This window comes from Pseudochaenichthys georgianus, chromosome 6, assembly GCF_902827115.2.
Source record: "Pseudochaenichthys georgianus chromosome 6, fPseGeo1.2, whole genome shotgun sequence".
In the NCBI taxonomy this organism is placed as follows: Eukaryota; Metazoa; Chordata; class Actinopteri; order Perciformes; family Channichthyidae; genus Pseudochaenichthys; species Pseudochaenichthys georgianus.
Window position 1 is genome coordinate 5436195 of NC_047508.1, and position 19363 is coordinate 5455557.

Here is a 19363-nt window from a genome sequence, read left to right on the forward strand (position 1 = left end):
ATTTAACCCATAACAACCCAGACCCATTTCTACTTTTGGGGAAATTAAGGGGAACATAATTTAGACTAAATAGACCACATTTCTGACAATGTGACATTGAACTTTAATGGTAAAGTAACTCTTATTTATAACTTAATTAATGAGGGGGATTTTTTGATTTAAATTTGTTTTAACATTCTTTGAATTGAAGAATAAAGAATATATTAACTAAATATAATTGGATCACCTAAATTAACTGAGCAGGTCATACTCATATTTCTAATTGTGACATATGTGTTACTCCAGATTTACTGTGAAAGTTTAAGGTTAATGTCCCGATGTGACATCAGTGTCACAGCGATATTTATCTAATTTGTGTCATATCAATTTGATCAAGAAATGTTAACAGGTTCAATGTAACAAAGTACATGTTATGTAAGCATTTTAATTCTTAAATGGCTTGATTTGTACCTTTAGCAACCAAAAACAAGCCTCTGAAATGTACCTAGTTCTGTCACATGTCTTAGCCCGGCACATGACCCACCAGACTTTTCAGGGTGTGTCACTTAAGGAATTTATGAGATAAAAACAAGTCTAAAGCTGTATAAGGAACTTTACAAAACATTTAAATGTCATGTAAGCGCTTTGAGCTCCAGCAAGGGGCTTTATAAATGTAATTATTATTATTATTATTATTATTATTATGTAACACGTGGGTCCTCGTGGTTTAGCTAGCAACCTCAAATCAGATAGCACAGAACACAAAGTGTAATAACATGTGTCAATTGAGATGATTTCGCAATGCAGTGTTACTGATTTCTCAAATGACAAAAATATATTTCAATTCATACTTACATTCTGACACTAAACGCTTCGGGGGCCCCATCCTCTTTCGCTTGCTTCTCCTCGAGTCCATTTTCAGTTCTAGCGTGTAGACTAGACTAGAGCATAGATAGCCTTTACATATAAAATGGAGACGTTGAGTTTTATCCATACAGTCTATGGTTTTATCACTAGCCGAGATGCACGTGACAGGCTCATGGCGAATCGTAGCACTTGAATGCTATGAAGGGGCGTGTCTTGCATAGTGCTCCAGCCGGATCTCGATTTTCAGCGCATTAACACTTTATTACGGTTTTAATATTTTAATTGTATATCAGTGAATATAAAGAAGCTGTGCTTTGTCAATTGAACAAGGAAGATGAAATACCTGATTCAAAACATCAAAACTATTGGTTTGAATCGTGTGAACAAGAAATGAGGATCAGGGTGCTAGGGCGCTAGTGCGCTCAGCGGAGTTCATCTTGAACTACGCTGGGTGTCAGGGTTTGTGGACGGGCCGGGGCCGCAGTAACGTAGTAGTAACGCCGCAGTAGTCAGGTTTTTGGTTATCATGACACTGCACACCAAAGTACTCAGTCTTATTGACGGAAGACAGACTTTTAAAAAAAAGAAAAAATTAATTGAATGGCTAATGAAAAAGGAATTGCTTCAAGGAAAAATGAAATGCAAACTCTGCAAAAAGAGGATGAAACTGGAGAAACACTCAAACGTCGACGGACTGCAGTGGTAGGCTAAGTCGTACATTTTTAGCACGGGTTTTAACGATGACTTCCTCTGTTTACTGATATGTAATGTTACAAAGATAAGTTCTTTATCAGGAAAAAAGGACTAGGAATTTACGATTTGTCTTTTGTAGGAAGTGCCGACGTAAAAAACACCGAGGGAAAACGACGAAGAAGTCAGTGAGGTCACTGTCCCTGTTTCAGAGGAGCAAATTGTCCTTGTTCAGCTGGATGAAATACATTTACAGGTAATATGAATTCATCAATAATATCAGTCATTTCCTCAAAGCACAGCAAATGAATGCCTGTAAGTATTACGTTTATTTTAAGCATGTTGACTGTTGTTTAACATTACCGATATCTAAATGCTAATTTCAGTTAGCGCGTCAATGACGTTATCCATTAAATGTTAGCATTGAGCTAGCGGACTAAGCGCTAGTTATTTGGCAATTCACAACGCAGGCTGCTTGGAGGTGTGGCGCCGCTTTCACACACCAAGCCCCCAGGAAGTGCGCCGGACTCTGAGGAGAACACTCGAGATTTATTTCCCTCGGCATTATGAACGCGCATCCAACCCACGGGACCGCGCCGCCCGGCACCTTCATGTTACGTGTTCTGTATGCGTTTTACCCTTAACCATATACTGTATATATAAAGGTTTTACCTTTACCCATGGATGCACAATAAGAACGGACGTATCGCCTTACCGTTCGGGTGTTCAGAGCAGAGCTCCCTGTTGGAGCGGCAGAGCGTGATGTGAACAGAAAAATGTTTCTGTCGCAATATTATTTAAGGAATCGTTGAGCTAGCTAACTAGCATACATTGTCACTATCTGCTAACATTAGCTTTAGCTTTCGTTTTCTAATAGTTTTTCTCATAGGCTATAAACAGAATAGATCTTGTACTTGAGTAAAAGTAGAAGTACTCAGATATTGTACTTGAGTAAAACAGAAGTACTCAGATATTGCACTTAGTATTAAGTACTCAGATCTTGTATTAGAGTAAAAGTAAAAGTACCAGAGTGTACGAATACTCTGTTAGAGTAAAATTCCTGCATTCAAAATGTTCCTCAACAAAAAAATGGGTTCAGAATGTTACAATGTGTGATTATTCTAATAGCTTAACAATACATGTGTAGATGCTCTGATACAGGGAAACTTGATAGATATAATTAATTAGCAACATTAAAATATTCTGTTTCATCTTGAGTAATAACAAATGTCTAATGTGAATTATATAATTAATTATACATTAGCCACTGGTGCTGAATGCGTTCTTCTTCATATGCTTTTGTTCATATTTAGTAATTCTATATTGATCTTTAACAGATTTTCCCAGGGACTGCAGCTAAGGCAAATTGACATGCTGCAGGATGGCGTGGCAGGAAGCAGTCGCACGCTGTCAAAAATTAGCCTGAAGTTGAGGAAGGTCTGCAAGAGTGCAATCAAGAGGAGAGAAAGGAGGGGAAAGCAGAGACTTGGAGGACCAAACGAATTTGTCATGCTGGACGAAAGCAACTTCTACCACAAAAGGAAGGTGTGTATAAACTACAGAGCCTTAGCCTTTGGCCTCACTAAAACTAAAACCTTTGTTTTTCAAGGTGAAATAACAACATATCTTTTAAGGTCAGAGATTAACAAATGAATGAGCAAAGTAATGTAATTTTATAATTGTGTCATTTCACACCCTTGTGACTGGCGAGATAAAGTATACATTAGAGAGAGCCAGCTCCACAGTGTATACACAGTCAAATAACAGAAAAAAAGAATTTAGAAGCTAAGAATGATCTCATCCAATCAGATCATTAAGGAAATAAATCCTTATTCTTACTTTGTATTACTAACATTTTAAAAGTGCATAATCTATTTATATATCATCTAATTCCAATATATATCTTACATTTTCATGTTTCTTGCAGCAAAATAAGCAAACTTTAACTTAATAAAATTAAACAGCCTTTTCTGTTTGTACCACGACATTTTAATTTTTTTCTCTTCTTTTTGAGAAAGGAAGTGAATATTTTTAAATTGTAAAAGAAAGCAAATAAACACATTTCACTTTGTTTATCAATTGAAATGCCTGATGTTTATTTTTATATAACTGTTGTCCTTTTCACTGCTTTATTACAGTATGGTAGGGGGAAGATTCGGTCCTACGTGGAGGAGGAGAAATGGGTCTTTGGAATGCTGGGCATCAGAGGAAAAAGGAGAAGACCTATCCTGAGGCTGGTGAAACAAAGATCACGGCGCCACTTAATTCCTCTGGTCACAAAATACGTTCGCCAAGGGACCACGGTGATAACGGACATGTGGAGGGCATAACACCACTGCAATCGCAGAAAGTGGCTTTGTCCATTTCTCCTGTGAACCACAGCCGGTCATTTGTGAACCCAGACACAGGAGCCCACACCCAAAACATTGAGCGGGCCTTAGTGTCCTTTGGATTGTTGTTTAAATAAAAATGTAAACTTGAGTGCACAGGGTTTGTTTGTTTGTTTGTTTGTTTATCATTAGGTAATGGGTAACTACTGTTTTTGATGCATTACTTTACTTGAGGGGACACACAATGCTTAACGAATGTTAAGTAGGCATTAGGTATGGGTAACTACTGTTTTAGTAACGGTAAGGTAATCATTAGGTAATGGGTAACTACTGTTTTGTTTGCGTTCCTTGAGTTTACCGTACCCAAACGGCCTAAGTAATGGTAAGGTAATCGGATCCACCTCCACCAGTTGATCCAGGGTGGGACCCAAGCCAGCCGAAGATGGCAGGTTTAAATGTGCCCTGCTGCAGCGGACCATTGCTTCAATCAAAGTCTCCCAGGAACTCCTCATTAAGTAACCATTAACGAATAATTCATTAATACAGTACCCCAGTCTGTTACCAGCAACTAAGCATTAGTTCACTCAGGAACTCCTCATTAAGTAACCATTAACGAATGATTCGTTAATACAGTACCGCCCCAGTCTGTTTACCAGTAACTAACTAACCATCCATCGCAGTCACTGAGGAACTACTCATTAAGTAACCATTAACGAATGATTCGTTAATACAGTACCGCCCCAGTCTGTTTACCAGTAACTAACCATAAGTTCACTGAGGAACTACTCATTAACTAACCATTAACGAATGATTCATTATACAGTACCCCCCAGTCCTGTTTACCAGTAACTAAACCATTAGTTCCTCAATCGCAGTCACTGAGGAACTACTCATTAACTAACCATTAACTATCTAGTAGTTCCTCAGTAACTAAGCACATTTTGTGTACCTTATTGTAAAGTGTTACCTTTTGGGTAGTAGACATGAGTTACACAAAATATTTTTGATGTTTGTGTAGAGCAGGGGTGGGGAACCTCCGGCCCCCGGGCCGTATACCATTTGGTGTGGCCCTCGAGGTAATTTATGAACACACGCAAAAAAGAAAAAAATTAAAGAAATCTAGACCGCAAAATAATTAAACAAGTGAGTGCCTGTTTTTCCTGGCCAAGGTCAGGGTCCTTGAACACAACACAAGCCTAACGTGTCATCACGTGGTATATGTCTGACAGGGGTGTAGTTCTGACGGGGAGCACCAGAACGCAGCTCCGCTCCGGCACTTCCAAAAATTGCAGTACCGATAAGGAGCCGTACACATGCTGCAGTTTTTGCGTGGCTATGTCTTAGTTGTAAGCCCAGTGTCGATCTGTTCATCTGTCATACTGATCATACAGTCAATAACTTTATTGTTATTAGCATCTGGTTAGCTAGCTATGCTAACGAATATAAGAAGCTTTTTCTACAACCAGTGAGGTAAAGGCACATCTTTATATGATCATTATAATTATCAAAAAATAAGAGAATCAATTAAACAGGTATAAAATACTATATGACAGTAAAAAAAAGTTGTTATTAATAAACAAGAATACAGTTTGAAAGGGGAGTGATTTGTAAAATATCCATAAAGAAAAAGAAAATCTGTTTACAGTTCTGTTTCATGTGGGTGTTGAGAGATGTATCCATAGATCTACTAATGTTTCTCTCAAAGTGCACCAGATTGATGCTTTTAACTTCAACATTTAAAAAAAAATCTTCCCTGACCCCCCTAGAGGAGGTTAGGTCCCCCCGACTTAAATCATGTTCACATGGATAGGAGTCTAAATACATTTTCACACATCTTGTGTCCATATCTTTCTGTTTGGGTGGTCATGCCACAACCGTGCACGTGCATGCATGCGTGAGTCATGGCAAGATATCTGGATTAAGAGGATGCTTTTTCTTTGCACAGCATGAAAGAAAGGTGAAATGAGTGGGCTGTGATTTTAGTATTTTTAAGCAGAGGTTAATAATTTGTACGGCCCTCGGAGGATGTTGAAAACATTGAAACCTTGAGAGGAAAAAGGTTCCCCACCCCTGGTGTAGAGCATTGTAACTTCAGTTAGAGAATTGTGTGATCTGTTTTGCAAAACACTGCTTAGCATCTGCATTTTGTGTGATATCAATGATAAATGGTATACTGTTGTAGAGAAATGGTTTTCTGTTTCGATGGCTGTGCTGTTGGTTTGATGAAAGGAATTTTGATTCTAAATAGTGGGTTTAGCGATTGAGAAAAACTGTAAAGGAATAGTACAATGTTTGTATTAAAAACGAACCCATGACGGAGGGTGGGTCAAACACTGCTTCATGTCAGTTATTACAAAGTAAATGCAAATAAATTAAGTGTATTTCAGTAAATTAAACTTTTACCCTCTGGCTGACAGAAGCTCTGCTGACAGAGATGCACTTTCTCTCTTATTTATAAAACAGTATAAACTCTAATGCGTTATCTTCACTGTTAAACTTCTCTGATGTGAAGAAGCATCGGATCATGTGATGCCCTGCAGCAGCCAATCAGTGAGTGATACACAGTAAGGGGTCGTGTCGAGTGGCTGAGGATTTCACCGAAAAATGGTCTCGCAGTTCCTCGGTTAAGTGTTTAGATATCATTGTGTGCACAGTTGGATCAATAGCGAGGACGTGGAAGCTGCATTAAACCCAACCCCACCTAGACAAGACTGTCCCTCAAAACTCAGCATCCAAACAAAAAGGAGATAAGAGAGAAAGAAGCCATGAGGACCACTATCAGTGAGGGAAATACAGAGTTCATTGTCTGAGAGAGGAGTAAAGGAGCACCAGTTAACCCTCCCACAGCTCTGCATAGTTATGGCCTGTATGAGGGTGGTAGAAAGAAGCCATTACTCAAGAACAACCATATCAAAACCTCTGGAGTTTGCCAAAAAGAATGAAAGAGACCCAGCGTAGATGTGGGACAAAATTAAAAGTGCTGTGTGTGGTGCAAACCTTACTGCCCATGCATCAGAAACACTGTCACTACAGTAAAGTATGGTGGGGACTGTGGTCTGTGGTCTGTGCGTTTGATCATCAGATCAAGGGGGCGTTGGGGAACTCCAGTTCGAAACCCGCTCCCGCCCCACTGCGTCAGGTCGTTGTGTCCTTGGGCAAGACACTTCACCCGAATTTGCTCCTGTGGGTATTGTCCACAGTAGATGACCATTACATGTATGATCTGTATGTGTAATGTGTATTTGTAAAGCGCTTTGAGAGTCTTTGATAAAGCGCTATAATAAATATAAGGTTATTATTATTATTATATCACTACTTGTGGAATTATACCACTGCATTTACATTGTTTTAAATTCTTCCAATCAATCCTGTTTCACTCAAATACTTAAGAATGGCCTTCCTGGTAGCTCTTACCCCCTCACCTTCTGTTCCCAGTATCCCCATCAGGCTCCACTCCCTTCCTGCCTCTCTGACCCTGTCTCTTAGTTGTTCCCTCTCTGTTTTGTACATGTTGCAGTGTTATAGGATGTGTTCCACATTTTCTTTCACTCCACACCCCCTGCATTCTTCAACTTCGCTTTTTACCATTATAAACATTGTGCGGTTTAATGTATGATCCAGTCTGAGTCTAGTGATGGTGATATCCTCCCGTCTGTTCCTTTCTGTATAGACCTTTATTATAACTTGTGGTATCTCCTCCCTTTCTGATCTTCCTCCCACCATTTCTGTCATATTTCCACACCCTTCTTCTTAATTATTGCTTTTCCTTCTCCTTTTCCAAGTGAAACTGGTATTGCTATTTCCTTCTGTAACGCATATTTTGCTAACTTATCAGCATGCTCATTCCCTTGAACCCCCTCATGTGCAGGCACCCAGCATAACTGCACATCTATTACCCTTCTCTGAAGTCTCAATAAGCAATGGTTAAGTTCAATAATTAAATCTTCTCTAACAGTTATTGTCGACTGTATGCTTTTCAAAGCAGATAGTGAGCCTGTGCATATCACCACCCTGTCTGACCTCTTCAACCCATTGTAGCCCAATAATTGCTGCTAGTATTTCTGCTGTATAAGCTGATAAATTATGTGACACTCGTTTTGAAATTGATATTTTGAATTCTGGTATATACGCCTATCCCCACGCATTCTTGCTTCTTTGATCCATCTGTATACATTTTGAGGGAATTGTAATACTTTTTGTTTGGGTACATACTTGTTTTAATTCCCACTTCATTTATTTGCCACTCTTTTTTCCTTTCTATGATACTCACATCTATATTAGCTTCTGGGAAAAGCAATGGGGGAACACAGCTAAATGGGCTTGCTTTGGCAAACGTGATGGTCTCCACTCCATATGCCCTCGTTCTCTCCTTACTCGGCCAACCCCACGCCCCTGGAACTTTGTATATTCTCAGCAATCCTGTAGTATTCTGTTTGTGATATTTATTATATCCTCTCCACTTCCTTGTAGCCTGACCCAGTAGGCATATGACCAGAGATGGGGTCGTTACTAAAAAAAAAGTAATATATTACACATTACATATTACTTTAAAAAAAAAAAAAAGTAATATATTACACTACTTCGTTACTCTCTATATAAAGTAACTCGTTACTTGACTCGGTTTGCTGTTATTCAACTTTTGAAGCTTCGGCGGAAGTGTCAGCCAATCAAATCATATGCCAGTACAAGCTCTAGCCAATCAAACTGCGTGCTTGAATGTCCAGGGCTGGAGATTCATGTGATTGGTTGTTGGTCGAGTTTCAGACACGCTCACCGGCAAGCTTCAAAGCACGCCGCCGTGTGGACGCTGCGAAACTGCTCCGCCTCGCTCTCAAGGCTGCCGGCGTCTTTGTCCTGCGAGATTTCAACGTCTCATGTAGTCGAGCCTCCAGAGCAAGTCGGACAAAATTACTAACCATCATGCAACGCACTAGCAAGACGGCGGTCGCAATTGCGCAGGTCTGTGTCAGTCTCGCTCATCTCAAACGAGCCTAGTGTCTTCACAATAGAGTGGTGACGTCCCTCCCCTTCCGGGGGAGCTCCATAGGACCTTATTTCGAAAAAATTATGTATTGAAGTCAATGGAGAGAGAAAGATTATCTTTCGATCCCGTTTGAATTGTGCCACGAATTACACATATGATGTTTGTCAATCGTAAAACTGGGAAGTAACACATTTGTTTGTGTGAAACGCTTAATGAAGCGGAAAAAACAATTTCGGCTTAATCTGTGGGTCCTCTTGCTGGCTCGTCGCTTTTATATCAACCATTGAATGGACTCTATGGGATGAGAATCCGGCACACCTCCTCCCCGTTCTCTTTGTATATAAGCCTGTTGTTTCTTTAGATCGCTCTCTCTTCTCCTGCTGTCAAGACCGGAATCTGAACAGCACGCGAACCAGGGCAGGAGTACTCCTTATTGCATTGTATTGCATTGTATTTTTACCTTTTATAATTAAAACAGATTATTGTTTAACTGGTATCCTGGTGTCTTCTGATTTCCTTCCTGTTTATGATTTTAAGCAGCTCACCAAAACGACACGCGGAGCCGAGGTGGGTTGTAAAAACCTCTCAGCTACAACACTCCTCAGTGCACACAAAAACATAACTTGGATAAATAAATAAATACGGATATGTTATTTAAAACCACCTCGAATATGTTGTGTTAATGTTATGAAATGTTTTCTCATAAATGATGCGGTAAGCAGGAGGACAGAATTACGTCTAAACTGACGCCGTTTTGCCAAACCACCTACTGCCCCTAATGACCAGTCGCCACTGATTTTACTATAGTTTGTCTATTTGCGTCTGTAGATTTCTCCTAAATTCACCAAAAGTTAGCATTCTAACGTAACATAAAGTACCGTGACCGCTGTGTGCACCATGTCAACAGAGATATCGTTGGAAAGCTGTGTCTCTCCTGCACAATCTCATTGGATCCAAATATGGTCATTTCCTTTGTATCAGCAACCAATCGTGAAAGCAGAAAGGGGTCTTAAACCAAGAAACAAAATCTCATTGGCTGGTGTCAATTTCTGACAACGTGATTCGTTCAGATGCGTCACGTGGTGTGCTAAAACACTTCCTGGTTAGCTTTCCGCTAGAAATTGAAATCTCAAAATGGCAAAAGAACGACGAAAAAAACGTTCACAGAGAAGACGACAACAATTGTCACTTGCACGAAGCAAGGTTATACAAAAAACAAATGACCCCGAACATGAAATACCTTCACGGAGTGCGTCGATCAGGGTGGGAATTGCACGACGGCCACGACGGCCATGGCCGAATTGCATTTTAAAAAAATGCAATTCACGGCCACAGTGGCCTTTGTGCCCCTGTCAAAAGTAAAAAAAAAAAATCCTGTGGTATTGGTATTTTGACTAGCAATTTAGTTAAATTGTTTCGTTTATCAACGCTACAACATAGCGTTTCGTGAGTCGGTTGTCGTTGTTGGGGGGGAAAGCAAACAGCTGTTTGCTTTCCCCTGTGCTCAGCACATCGCGAGCAGGCTCCCGTGAGCGGGAGGGCGCTCCTTCTTCACTACAGACTATCGCGCCACCTAACCATTCGCCAAAATGTTTTTAATACGAGCGGTAACCGGCCAAGCGCCGGGCAAAAAAACAATCTTCTAATAAAAGAAAGTCACCGGAGGAGTTAAAGGAGTGACAGGGAGTTGGCTGCAGTGCCGCGTCCTAAAACCCTTTTATAATCTATCGATTAGATTTATGATTCGAAAATTATATAAAAGTAGGGTAGACATGTGGAGATTATCCGGCTGAACAAAACGTGCATTTATCAAACAGGTTTGTTTTCCACAGACCTTATTTCCAGCTATTTTCCAAAACCCTGTGGAGAAATTCCATTGCTTTTTGTCGAGGGAACCAGCAGCTTACTTCCTGGTTTTAGGACGCGTCACTGGCTGCACCTTTCAATATGATGCCAGTATAAACAAGGTCTTCTGTCGGCTCTGTACATCAATGCCGACCTATGCTGACAAGTAAGTGAAGAGTAGACAATATAAAGGTATTGGCGAAATGTCCCAGCAGTTTAGGATAATGAAGGTTCTAATCAAATCAATTACATATAGCCATTACATGTCTAACTGCTAATGACAGGAAGGCAGAAAGTGCATTATACAAATAATAATACTCATAATAATAGCAGACATTTTTTAACAATGACCACAATATCATTATTTTAATAAACCAAATATGAACAATTGAGGAAAATGAGGAAAAACTGATGATTAAAATGTTGTAGTACAAGTAGTAATGTAGTTAGTGCATAAATTATTGCAACAAATGTGTTAATTTTCTTCATTATTAGTCGATTTTTTTTTTTGGTGGACGAATGCTCCGGGCCAGTGGTTACAATGGTGGGGCCAGTGACAATACAATGTTACCCTTACTGTCTACCCCTGACTGACTTATGTGATTTATGGCTGAACTTAACGTATACGTTTAAGAAACACTATTGCTATTCAGCCGTTTGTAAAACGACTGGTGTTGACGTTAGTGCTACACTTTTCAGTCATGTTGATTGACCAGCGTAATTTAACCAAACAGCCTTTGAGCCCTGTCATGTGGCCTTTGTGCCCTGTCATGTGGCCTTTGTGCCCTTAACAAAAATGTGAACGGGAAGGCCAAATGGCCTTGCCCCTAAAATGACGAAATTCCAAGCCTGGCGTCGATAGGCTAGCTATCATCCAAAGAACAGGAGGGTTTAGCTAACACCTCACTGCAATCTTTAAAGGTCGTTTTCTCAAAATGAGTTTTTTTCTCCTACTCTGAGTTCGAAATTTCAACTTCAGTAGCACCTAGATACACCAAACCTTCCAGTTATATTCCTATCAATATTATGAAGGCTTTTACAGAAGGGTTTGTTCATATATAATTCATAGCCTGAATTATACAACATTGTATACCTAAAAACATGGCGAAAATTGATATTTTAGGGCTGTTGACAGTATTTTCTGATTTATGGAGTGATAAAAAGAGATATCCAATATCCCTTCTGTAAAAGCCTTAGATACTAATATGACTACAAAATGAAACAAGAATTTTGAACCTGGCTTTATCCAAAGTTCAGATTTCGATTCCTGAAATGTGTTAAAATATGTGCATATTTAATGAGATAATGGAGAATTTGCATATTTAAACATGCTATTTCAGAAAACTTGTAATACAAAAGACAATTGCCTTATCGTAAGTAATTAACTGGATAAATCTCTAGCTGATACCTTTAAGTTAAAAAATTACCCTATTCACCTGGGGTGTCTCGCCACTAATACGTTTGCGCTGTGGACCAACACTATACATTGACGGGGAAGGGAGTAGAAATAAAGATAACACCATAAAACAGTTACACAACATAACATAAATAATATCGATAGCAGCGTCCCTTTAATTTATTTGGAGCTATTTTCTAAAATCCTATGGAGAAATCTCATTGCTTTGTTTGTCGAGGGAAGCCATGCGCAGCTTACTTCCGGGTTTTAGGACGCCTCACTGCAGCTCTCTCGTCTCCTCTTCACACAACACACTTTTCGCGGCACACGTACTTACAGCCAATCAGCTCTGAATTATGTGAGATGACGTATGGTGGGGATGGCAACTCAATACGCCTATGGTCATTATTTTTTTGCCACACACATTAAATAGAATAGAATAGAATATAATAGAATTCCTTTATTGTCATCGCACCAGGTACAACGAAATTTAAAAAAGCAATCCTTGCAGTGCATTTCCACATAAAACGAATAAATATATTATCTATATCAACATATACACATTAAACATGCTCACACATCCATACCAACATGCATACATGCCCGCACATTATTTAAATACAGTTTACAATATAAAAAAACAACACAGGGATGATATTTTGCATCTCTGATGTCGATCAGTTCATAAGTTAATACAACTATTAAAAAGTAGTGCAGTTGGAAGTTGTAACTGTTCAGTTCAGCGTTTGACAGTGTTCAGTTCTCGTATGGCTCTGGGGTAAAAACTGTTTTTCAGTCGGTTTGTTCTTGATTGAATTGACCTGTAGCGTCTACCGGAGGGCAGAAGAGCAAACAGGAAGTGTCCAGGGTGTGAAGAGTCTGCAATTATTTTGCCTGCTCTGTTGAGGCAAAGTTGGCTGAAGAGTTCCTCCAGAGAAGGCAGTGAGCAGCCGATGACCTTCTGGGCTGTGTTGATGACCCTCTGAAGGGCTTTCCTGTCCTTTTCTGAGCAGCTGGCACACCACGTGGTTAGCAATATGCAGCACACTCTCTATGGAGCAGCGGTAGAAAGACACCAGAAGCCTTCTCCTCCAGGTTGTTTTTCCTGAGGATCCTCAGGAGGTGGAGTCGCTGCTGGACCTTTTTTCACGGATGTTGTGGTGTTAATAGACCAGGATAGATCTTCAGCATGTGTGTGCCGAGGAACCTGAGGTGGGAACCCTTTCCACACAGTTGCCGTTGGATGTACATGGATCTGGTGTTGTGCTGTTTTTCCTGAAGTCTTATAATGAGTTATTTTGTTTTATGGAGTTCAGAACAAGGTTATTATCGAACACCACACTGCCAGTCTCTGGATTTCATCCCTGTAGGCTGACTCATATCCTCTGTGATCAGTCCAACCACGGTTGTGTCGTCCGCGAACTTGGCGATGGTGTTGGTGGGGTGAGTGGGGGCACAGTCATAGGTGTACAGGGAGTAGAGCATGGGCTCAGCACACAGCCTTGTGGTGAACCGGTGCTGAGTGTGAGGGTGGAGGAGAGGTGAGGGCCTATTCTCACTGTCCTGGGGGCGGTTAGTTAGGAAGTCCTTATCCATTGGCAATGTTTGGGGAAAATCCTAGGTCAGATAGCTTGGAAACCAATCTTCCCGGGATGACTGTATTAAAGGCAGAACCACCTGATCTCACAAGAATGCGGTGACCTCCACCACACTCCTTAACACCACAATGCGTGGTGGAGTCACGAACTTTGTTACATTTGCGTGTCGGCACCACGCAAACAACCCCATGTAAAGTGAATGAGGCTCCTTTGTCGTGGTGCACACACGCATTTCTACAACGTCCCGCAGTGAGCTTTTATTCTATAAAACGTTTTTAAATCTACTTTATAGCGTGTAGTAAACTCACGGGAGGCTTCTTTTATTTTATTTGTATTCATAATTATTTTTATTTTTCGTCAGAATGTAAAAATTACATTAGTTACGAATGTGTGTTCTCAAAAAACAGTGCATTGTGTGTAATGCAACTGTGATTTTTATTAAATGTGTTTGTTTTTAAGGAAGGCCAGAGCTTCAGCTGTGTCAAATAGATTGTTCCCTTTAGTTAACGTTATTTAAAAGATAATTATCATGTCTTGTATTACGAGCGTCCATTCCCATTGGATAACAGAGAATTGTACACCCGGAAGTAAGTAGCCTATTCTCCTTACTGTCGATTGATTTTACAGTGATATCTGCACTACTCATCGACTAAAAAACACCAAATTGTCCTTGTTAATTACACAACATTGATTGGTTTGAATTGTGTTCAATGCTTTGGTATTTCCCCCTTCGATTCGGAGAAAACAAATATTTTTTCGGAGTTTTGGACGGCAGAAGACACTACACTACCCAGAATCCTCAGCTATCGTTTGGGACTACACCATGAACCCCCGTGATCAGCCCCCAAGCTCTTTGATTGGTTGACCTCCAACTGCATTCCATATGAAAAAAAACGTTTCGTAAAAGAGAAAATCATACTTTATTCAGCAGTGCTTGCTTTACTCTTTGATAGTCATCACATGAATGCATTGTAATAAATTGTTTGGCTGCATTAAATATTACACATCTGTCTTAGTTCTTTATTTATCTACAGAGATCGGGCATCAGAATAGACCAGAAACTATTCTTTTACCGTTCTGTTTTAATTTCACAATAAAGTTAGTAGTAATATTTTGTTTTGATATTATTGTTTTTTATTAACTACTAGACGACTGGGGTCATGTTAATACCATCTTTTTTTGGTTGCTATTGGTTTTTCCCATCGCTTTTGTGTTACAAATATCAAAACAATAACAAAATAATATTCGTCGTAAACTAAACCGGAAACAGCAGTATATTTTATTTGTTAACACTGTAAACTTGACAGCCTTTTAATCTATGCTTTAACCATATATAAAGCTTTTAACCCAAACCACCTACTGGTTAAAGCACGTTATTACACGTTTAGAGTAATTGCAATGCAGGTAGATTGTGTTGCTTTTTAACGACTGTTTAAAATGCCTTTTTCTTAATGTCTTTCATTTTGTAACGCACTTTTGAATGTGTTATATTTTATGAAAACATTCAAATATTAAGAGTACATATAAAATAGTGGGGAAAGTAGAAGGTCAATTATATAAATATAGATAGAAAATATCAAGAAGAATACTCAAATGATATCTAGAGTAAAACAGTTAGTGCCTGATAGGAGGATGTGCTACTAATAAGGCTGTATTTAAAGAAATGTGCAGAATACGACAGTGTAATGGTGGAGGTATACACACATTGATAGATGTCTTGTAATGCACTGTTGATGAACCTGTGACCCAAGTTTGTCATTCATTGCATAACTACGCTATTGTGTATATGATATGTCAATAAACCTTAGAAAATCTTGAAATCTTGAAAGGGATGTGCAAAATAGCAATTATATACAGTCTTTAATGAACTATTAGAGAATAACGAGTAATGAATATGCTTTAAACGGATCTGCAGATAAATATTTAGTCTTCTCAAGCAACCAACTATCAAATATCTCGCCTGATTGTTGGCACTTGACAATCACCTTCACTGAATTTCATTCAGGTGTAACTAAAGTCTGATTTAAGGGTTGTTTATATTTCACATCATTAATCCAAATCTGTAAAGTAACTCAAATAAATGTAGTGGAGTAAAAATACCAGGTTAACCTTAAAGAAAGCCCTCAGGATTATAAAAGACCCCATCACCCCAGCCACAAACGGTTCTGTCTGCTGCAGTCTGGCAGGCGGTACCACAGCATTCGGACTAAAACCACCAGACACAGAGACAGCTTCATCCCACAGGCCAGAAGACTATTAAACACCTGAACTTAGAAATAACATTCATCTGGCTGCTACTTAGAAATTATTTATCTAATATATCATATTCCAATCACTTGTATATAGACTCTTATTGCACTATTTCACTATTTTTTCTGTGTATCTGTTTTATTGCGTAGCACTGTTGGAGGAGCCTGTGACCTAAGGGGGGGAGGGGGGTAGGACACGTTCGATTCCTGTTTTGAATAGTGTGCCGTCGATGGGTTTCATTCCATTTCAAAGTCCTTTTGGACGCTCTGTGTGTAAACGTCGCGCATCCAATCACAGAGGTTGAGGACTGATCACGGGGTTCATGGTGTAGTCCCAAACGATAGCTGAGGATTCTGGGTAGTGTAGTGTCTTCTGCCGTCCTAAAACTCCGAAAAAATATTTGTTTCTCCGAATCGAAGGGGGAAAATACAAAAGCATTGAACACAATTCAAACCAATCAATGTTGTGTAATTAACAAGGACAATTTGTTGTTTTTTAGTCGATGAGTAGTGCAGATATCACTGTAAAATCAATCGACAGTAAGGAGAATAGGCTACTTACTTCCGGGTGTAAAATTCTCCGTTATCCAATGGGAATGGACGCTCGTAATACAATACAGAGGACATGATCATTATCTTTTAAATAACGTTAACTGAAGGGAACAATCTATTTGACACAGCTGAAGCTCTGGCCTTCCTTAAAAACTAACTAATTTAATAAAAATCAAAGTTGCGTAATGCAACTTTGATTTTTGAACACAATGCACTGTTTTTTGAGAACACAAATTCGTAACTAATGTAATTTTTACATTCTGACGAAAAATAAAAATAATTATGAATACAAATAAAATAAAAGAAGCCTCCCGTGAGTTACTACACGCTATAAAGTAGATTTAAAAAACGTTGTATAGAATAAAAGCTCACTGCGGGACGTTGTAGAAATGCGTGTGTGCACCACGACAAAGGAGCCTCATTCACTTTACATTGGGGTTGTTTGCGTGGTGCCGACACGCAAATGTAACAAAGTTCGTGACTCCACCACGCATTGTGGTGTAAAGGAGTCGTGGTGGAGTCACGCATTCTGGTGAGATCAGGTTGGGCAGAACTGTAATCAACAAAGAGCATCCTCACATAGTTCCCCTGGTGTTCAAGGTGGGACAGTGCACTGTGAAGAACAGTGGCGATGGCATCCTCTGTAGACCTATTTGCTCTATACGCAAACTAGGAAATAGGAAAATATTCTGAGTATGCGCAGTGTAGTTTTTACAGTCACCATTGACTTAGACAGTGAGAGGGAGGGGCATGATCGGGTTCTGTCCCACATGGCTCTAAACAGCTCAATAGGCACACATTGTAGACATGTAATTAGAAGAACACAGACTAAAACAGCGATGTACAGACGAAGCAGATGATTAAACATTTTTGTAATCATTATTTTTAATATTTTCTGCTGACACTAGGTGGGGCTGTGCCGTATTTTGGACTATATAAGCCTGATGTTTTTTGCTGTTCCTTTGAGCAACATACCTCATGTGTGTGAGTTAACCCATATCCTTTGTATGTGATTTAACTCTGCTCCTTCTTGCAAGAATAAATTAGAACCTGATCATTGATTCTCAACCTGGTGTCGAGTGATATTTTTCTAACAGTGGTGTAAAATGGTATTTCAATGTCCACAACTGATGTGTTTTTTATGTTTTAAACATTGTACAAAAGCCATCGTGCCAAAAAAAGTAAAAAGCTTTGAAAAGTCATAATTTCATGTAATAGATGCAATATTATCATTTTGATTGTAAAGAAAAAAAGAAAGAAAGATGGACCTTTAGTTTTCCACTCGTCACACATGCTTTTTTTTTGTTATATAGTTACATACAAATACACACAGTTACAATACACATAGTTAAATATGCAAAAAATGTATTGTTGTTATTTGACTTCTTTCTCATTTCTCCTTGACTAGGACAACATAATTAAAAATGCGTCATCTTGCCCGACTCTCATGTTCTTATTACATAGCTGTACAGTTTTCATTGTTCATCAACAATGTAGAAAAAAATAACAAAGCAATAGGGAAAGAAAGAAAAAACATTAAATGAAAATAAGTGATCAAGCATTTGACATTTAGTGTTGTATAGAGAGGCGAAGTCCCTCCCTTTCCGGGAGCCTCCATGGGACCCCGGAAGCGGAAAATAATACATTGAAGTCAATGGAGAGAGAAAAGTTATCTTTTGATCCCGTTTGAATTGTGCCACGAATGACACATATGATGTTTGTCAATTTAAAAGAACATTTTGCAAGTCAAAAAAATAAAAATGTGTCGTAAAACTGTGAAGTTACACATTTTGTGTGAAACCGCTCAGTGAACTACAGGTCTCTGGTCTCACACAATACGCGTCACCATCACAAAGATGGCCGTCACGTTAGCAAATTTCACCTGTTTCTTTCAGAATGAGGCGAAAAGTATAAAACGAGGTGAAAATCACTACAAGTCTGGACACGTTGAGAGCTGTACATACACGAAAGGGGAGTTAGTCGATTCTGTAAGAGCAGCGGGACCGGCTTTACAAGGTTTCGGTGAGTAATATGAGTGCAATGTTTAACGTTAATGTCAGCTAGCTAACAAGGTACACTAACGTGTTTTGTTTTAGCAACTAGTTTTCTCCTTAAGAACTTTGTGGTCTCTGTGTATGCTGTGGATAACATTAGTGTTCACAAGAACAAGATACACTCCCGTGTTTTGTTTTAGTTGCTCTTCAGATTGAAGCGGCCAGTTTTATATCGACGATACTGTATGTGTGATCTCCTTTTACATCTCGTTGTGTCATTTGAGTTTATTTGCTGTGTGTAGATTCAAGGATTTTGGTTATCTTGTCAATTTGTTTGGTTATCTAGGCACAGCTGTGTGTGACTCCCTCTGGTACACTGGTATGTGTTTTCCTAATGTAGAGAGCATTGATTAATTAATAAACTACACACTGAGTCTAGATCCTGACCAAATCCTTTTTTATTGTTGATCAAATGTTTTTCAAAAATGTATTCATACACATTTAGAAAAATACAATGTACAATCACAACCAATACAACACAAATTACAAAAAATACAGAAAAAACAATAACAACAATCAGACAAGAGGACAAAACTATGGAAAAATTAACCCTCCCACCCCCAGATCCGGACCATCCTTGTATTATTGCTCATTCAATCTATGATAGCATGCTAACAAATGGTACTTACTTTATGTTTACAGATCTGCATGGGAGACGATGGCGCGATGCAGAGCGCTGTCTGTGATTGTGCACGGGGGATGTACAAATGCAGCCACGCTGCAGCATTGGCAATATTTGCCATGTGGCAGATCAGCTCCACAGATGTTGAGTGCCAGTGGAGGAAGCCTGGCACTTCCAAAGTAGTCCAGCCGGTGTCT

General features: G+C 39.3%; 1 long non-coding RNA gene across 1 annotated transcript; it reads left to right on the forward strand.

Moving 5' to 3' along the window:
- The first annotated feature begins 740 nt into the window (after positions 1–740).
- On the forward strand, positions 741–3685 carry LOC117447961 (uncharacterized). Its single transcript, XR_011643345.1, has 3 exons — positions 741–1792; positions 2874–3081; positions 3675–3685. It is a non-coding gene; the product is annotated as an uncharacterized lncRNA (long non-coding RNA).
- The last annotated feature ends 15678 nt before the right edge of the window (positions 3686–19363 follow it).